Source organism: Gavialis gangeticus, unplaced genomic scaffold (genome assembly GCF_001723915.1).
Source record: "Gavialis gangeticus isolate Ggan-Ray unplaced genomic scaffold, GavGan_comp1, whole genome shotgun sequence".
Classification (NCBI taxonomy): Eukaryota; Metazoa; Chordata; order Crocodylia; family Gavialidae; genus Gavialis; species Gavialis gangeticus.
This window is the reverse complement of record NW_017729000.1, coordinates 44,952,455-44,957,933: the sequence shown is the minus strand read 5'-3', so window position 1 is coordinate 44,957,933 and position 5,479 is coordinate 44,952,455. Positions and strand designations below refer to the sequence as shown.

Below are 5,479 nucleotides of genomic sequence, written 5' to 3'. Positions count from 1 at the left end.
CTGAGTTCTTGTGCCAGGACTGCGGTGCAGTTCTCTGGGCATTTACTATTAGTGTTTTCCATGAGGGTCCTGATGTTCCAGGCCCTGAAAATGATGGTGTGTCTTCATTGGTATTTTTGACTGCAGTAAAGGTGATCCCACTTTGGGCAGTTATCCAGTCTGGAAGAAATACAGAATACTGTATTAGACAGGCTATTTTAGGGCACTTTTCTAGTCCCTTCCCTATGTGGGGTAAGTACAGCAGATCCTGAAGAGGGCTGGGCATCTTCTTCTACCTGCTCCTTCATTGAGAACTTGTAGACCCATGGATGGGGGTTGGGCAGGCTTCTTATACTCACCACCTGTACTTGCCATGTCACAGCACTGTCAAAGGATATGTATCACTTTTCAGGAGGGAAGCCATTGTCATCTGCTCTCCTTACCACATCTTGGTGGTGGTGCTGCTGCTTGGTCCATGACTGCCTATTCATCAGATTTACCTCTGCTTATTTCACAGCTAACCTTCCCTGAAGGCCATTCTACTATCTGCTACCTGTGGGTACAGCTCTGCCCCACAGCAGAAAAAGTAGGACTGGGAGAAGGGACCCTAGAAGGTCATCTAGTCCAATCTTTTGCTCAAGACAAGATCATTCCTACTCAAACCAACCCATAAGAATACTTAACATATTTCTAAAACGACACAATCAACCCTGTCACATCAAGATCACCCTAACCTGGAAGCGGTAATGCAGGGGAATAAGGACTGTCAGTGAACCACCTCTGCAAGGGTTGCTAAAATACGTTTGAGAAATGCAAGGAAGGGGGCCACAGTGTCCACTACAGAGGAAGACAAAATCCCCTAGGGTCCATTCCAGTCTGACAACGGGGTAAAAATTCCTTTCTGATCCCAAATGTGACGATCAGTCTGACCCTGAGCTATCCAAGAACCTCTGGGTTTCAGTCCCATCTCAAGCAGTGGCACACTAGTCAAAATCCCCAGCCTTGGCTGCAGCAAATACTCAATGTTTCTAAAGAAGGCAAGAAAAAAGCCTTGATAGCTATAGCAGGAAGAGGGGGGAAAATCCTTATCTACCCCATGTGACAACAAGGAATGCCTAAAAGCATAGGGGGAAAAACACAAAATGAAACAAATAACTCCCACCTCTCACACTGCTCTGCAACCTGGGGACACCAAGCATAAATCCACATACCGCACTTCTAACTGGAGAGCTAAAATCTCTTTTTCAGTATCCCCTCCATAAAGCTTATCCTTGCCGCTTTAATCTTTTGTAATTAAGTGCTTGTAGAACTCTGCTTCTTTCTCCTGCTGTGGAGCATGCTCCTCTCCACTATCTACCTGCTCTGGGCTTCAGGTCTCTTCTTATAATCTCCCAGTTATCTGTGGGCATGGAGGCACTTGGGATTCCAACTGTTGCTCTTTACAGAGCATTCCAGGAACAGCTATTCCTAGTTCATTCTTGATGCAGGAGTCCACAACTTCCTGAGGCAGTGTATTCCACTGCCTCACTAGTCTAAGTGTGTAACAGGGAACCCCTGCCCCTATTACTAGGAGGGTTTGAGAGGGTCAAGGGCTAGGGATCAGACAGCTAATGATGAATTAGCCAAACCTGGAATGAGCCAAAAAGGACCAATCAGGTGGCAGTAGCGAGGTGGGCTGTGGAATATAAACTGAGTCCCTGAGCTAGAGTGGGACAATCTGGTCTTGAAGGCTGCAGACTAAGGGGCTCTTGTGTAAGGCAGCCACAGGAAATGGGATGACTGGTGCCCAGGCAGTACCAGAGAGCTGTGAAAAGGAAGCCAAGAGGGATTCCTAGGCTGTAGGGAAGTATTAACCCAAGGTTGGGAGGATTTTGTTTTACAGCTTTGAGGCTTGTGCTTATGTTTTGGTTAGATCTATCAAAGGATGGCTGTGGCTATAGGGGAAGATGCTGTCACAGATGGGTGCTTTAGAGCACTCCCTTTTCAGTAAGCACCCTGGGTCTTGGCCCTAAGGTAAAGGCTACTGGCTCCCAGAAAAGGGGGTAAGGCCAAACCCTAGAGCCTGAGTTCTTGTGAGGCCCAGGTGAAGGGTGTGGCCAGAGGAAGAAAGGGCTGAGGCTGTGGTAGCCAAGACTGTGACAAGTGCCTCAGAAATCTATGGGTGTATTCCCTTAAGGGGGAAGTACTATGAGAAGATGAAGTCTCCAGGTGTAGCTGGTCAGAGCAGCCTACCCCATGAGATGACTACTGACCCTCAAGAACCCCTCCCTGTCAATAACAAGTAATAGCAAAGGAGTGGCATGTGAGTGACTGGAGGTAAAGTAGGGGAGGGGGTTGGGAAGCAACCAGCAAGCGGGCAGACCCCTGTGGGTTTTATGCAGTGAAGACGTTTTTCCTGATATTTAACTCTAAACCTACTTTGCTGCAACTTCAAGCCATTGCTCTGCATCCTGATATCTGCAACAACAGAGATCTCTGTCTGTGTCTCTCATATTAGATATTTGAAGCCTGCTATCACGTTATACTGGGTTTCACTGGTAGGAGTGTTGCCAGCAGATCCAGGGAAGTTATTATTTCCCATCTGTTCAACACTGGTGAGGTCACATCTGGAGTACTGTGTCCAGTTCTGGGTTCCCCTCTACAGAAAAGATGTGGACAAATTGGAGAGAGTTCAGTGGAGGGCAACAAAAATGGTAAGAGGGCTGGGGCACATGACTTCTGAGGAGAGGCTGAGGGAATTGAGCTTAGTTAGTCTAGAGAAGAGGGGATTTAATAGCAGCCTTCAACTACCTGAAGGGTGGTTCCAAAGAGAATGGAGCTACGCTGTTCTCTGTGGTTCTGTCATCTGCCACAAAGAGCAATAGTTTCAAGTTGCAGCAAGGGAAGTTTTGGTTAGCTGTTGGGAAAAACTGTCTCACTAGGAGGGTAGTAAAATACTAGAACAGGTTACCTGGAGAAGGCGGTAGAGTTTGAGCCCCTGGGATGATCTAGTTGGGGATGGACCTGCTTTAGCACGGTGTTGGGCTAGATGATCTCCTGAAGTCCCTTCCAACCCCTCTCAAACACCTTCTCTGCAAGTTGAACATACCTATTTCTTTCACCTTCTCCTTATATGGCTTGACTTCAAAACCCTTTATCATTTTTGTCACCTGCTTTTGGAACCTAACTTCTCTTTCTCTTGTGGAGCTGAAAACTGCATGCTAAGTAAAAGGCACTATCATTTACTCTCTTACACCTATTGATGCAAATGAAAGCTGCTGGCCTTATTTGCAGATGAGTCACACTGCAGGCTTGTATTTGATCTTGTAATCCACCAAGATCCACCCCAGCTCCCCACAGGTCTAGAAATTTGGCAGTGGGGAAGCAGTGGCAGAATTAATTGATGTAGCTCCCAAAGCTGCAGCAATTAATGCAGCTTCTATTAGTCCTGACTCCAAACTTTTGGACTGTAGGGAGCCCCACTGGCAGCCCTGTGTTCTGCATTGGGCCTGTGAACTGACCCCATACATGGGATCCAGCCAGACTGACCTTATGTGTCAAATCATGGCTACAAACTTGTCCTGTGCACCAGATCATAAACTGCAGACTGACCCTGTGCCACAAGGCTGGATGAGTTGTGCTATGAGTTGAGTACCACTGGTCTAGCCCACATTCCTTCAGTTTCATTATGAGATGGTCACAGTGGATTCTGCTAAAAGCTTTGTTGAAGTCCAGATAGACTATATTCCCTTCATCCACACAGTTCCTTTGTTGAGGAAGGGGATGAGATTTGTTTGGCACAACTTGTTCTTGGCAAATCCAAGCCTGATTAGCCTGTCTTCCTCCAGATGCTTGCAAATAAACTTCTTTATGATCTGTTCTAATAACTTCTCAGGTATTAAGGTCTTGCTAACTGATTTACAATTCTGCATGACCAGAAGAGAAATATTGTCCTGCAAGGAGAAAAAGCCCAAAGGGACAAAGCTTTATGTTCTGCTCTGTGTCTGTTTACCTAGAGGGGGAATAAGCTTAAGTTAGGATTTTTGTTTGATTAGCAAGTGCAAAGGGGTGAAGCCTCCATAGTGTAGACTTTTTACATTCATCCAGAGCAGGGTGGATGAGTTTAAGTTGGAATTTGTTTGACTGACATCCTGTGGACCAGGACTGTTATAAAGGGGCAATAAGGCAGCTGCATAATAGGTTACTTGATATTCTGGGAGAGAGATTCAAGTAGGAGGAATTGGCTGAAAGGCATAGGCATAAAAGCCCATAGTCTAGAACCCAAGCCATGTGTCAGGGGCTCAAGGGCCTGCTGCTGTTGCATAAGGGTTCAACTATGGGCTTACCAACCAGGGACCTTGTGGGCATGAAATAAGAATGTGGTTGATAGACTGGGAGAAAGGACTGAAGGCATAAGAACCACTAACCCAGAGGGATTAAGACCCAGAAAGGCTGGGCTGATGGACTGAGCTGGATATAAAAGTCACAGTACAGATAAGAGAGGCAGAGGGCAAGTAAGCACCAGGAACCCCACCAGTCCAGGGGGATGTTATCATCAGGTTTCCCCCGGCTTAGAAACAGAACAGTCTCCATGATTAATTTTAACAGCAACACATGGTAGATGAATTGGAGAAAAGGGGAGGTTTATGAATGAACTGAGGGTGATGGGATCCCTCTGCCTGAGTCTTGTCAAACTTTATTTGTATGCAAATACTGAAAGTGTTTTGCATTTTAGCCTACTCATTTCCCTCTTGCATTCACTATTGTTGTTCTATGGCTCTTTCACTCTTCCCTTGAGTTGAGCTTTTTCCTCTGGCCCTCTCCTCCTAAATTTGTCGGGGGTGGGGGAGGTTTGTTTTGTTTTTGTTTTGTTTGTTGCTGGAGAGCTTGGTCTACTGTCCCCCCCCCATATAATTTAGTTTTAAAATGCTTCTTACTAGACTAGCCAGAGGATGCCCAAATATATTCTTTCCAGTTCTGGTCAGATGGATTCTGTTTCTTGGTAGTAATCATCACCCTCTAAACATCCATCCAATATCAGAGAAACCAAAAATCTTTATATTGACACCACTCGGCCATGCATTTACCTCCATGATGCGATTAGCCTTACCTGGGCCCTGACCTTCCACTGGGATGACTGATGAGAACACCACTTGTTATCCATACTCTTTAACTCTCATGCCAAGAGTCCCACAGTCTCCTTTGATTTGCTCAGAATTATTTCTGGCAGTATAATTGGTACAAAAATAAGTAGGAAAAGGTAGTGGTCTGGGGCAAATGAACTCTATCAATTTTTCTGTGACATTTGTGGTAGAAATGCCACCATCTGTGTCTCTCCCCAGGAATCTGTCCCTGTCAGCTTGAGACACTGGGGTTGAATTCCTAAGGGAGGGGGGATTTTCCTCCCTGCCTACATGACAAAAGCCTGGTGCCTAGTGTGTGGTCCCTCTGGTCACCTGAGTGGGGGGAGGAAAAAGCCCCTGCTCACCTGCCCAGTTAACCAGTGATACTTTTTAAATTG

The 5,479-nt window shown here is 46.1% G+C and overlaps 1 long non-coding RNA gene across 1 annotated transcript in view; it reads right to left on the bottom strand.

Annotated features, from left to right (window-relative positions):
- Positions 1–5,261: 5,261 nt before the first annotated feature.
- LOC109290158 overlaps positions 5,262–5,479 on the bottom strand; it is an 18,735-nt gene continuing 18,517 nt past the window's right edge. The window contains exon 3 of the long non-coding RNA XR_002095551.1: positions 5,262–5,390. This is a non-coding gene — a long non-coding RNA (uncharacterized LOC109290158). The remainder of the gene's footprint in view (positions 5,391–5,479) is intronic.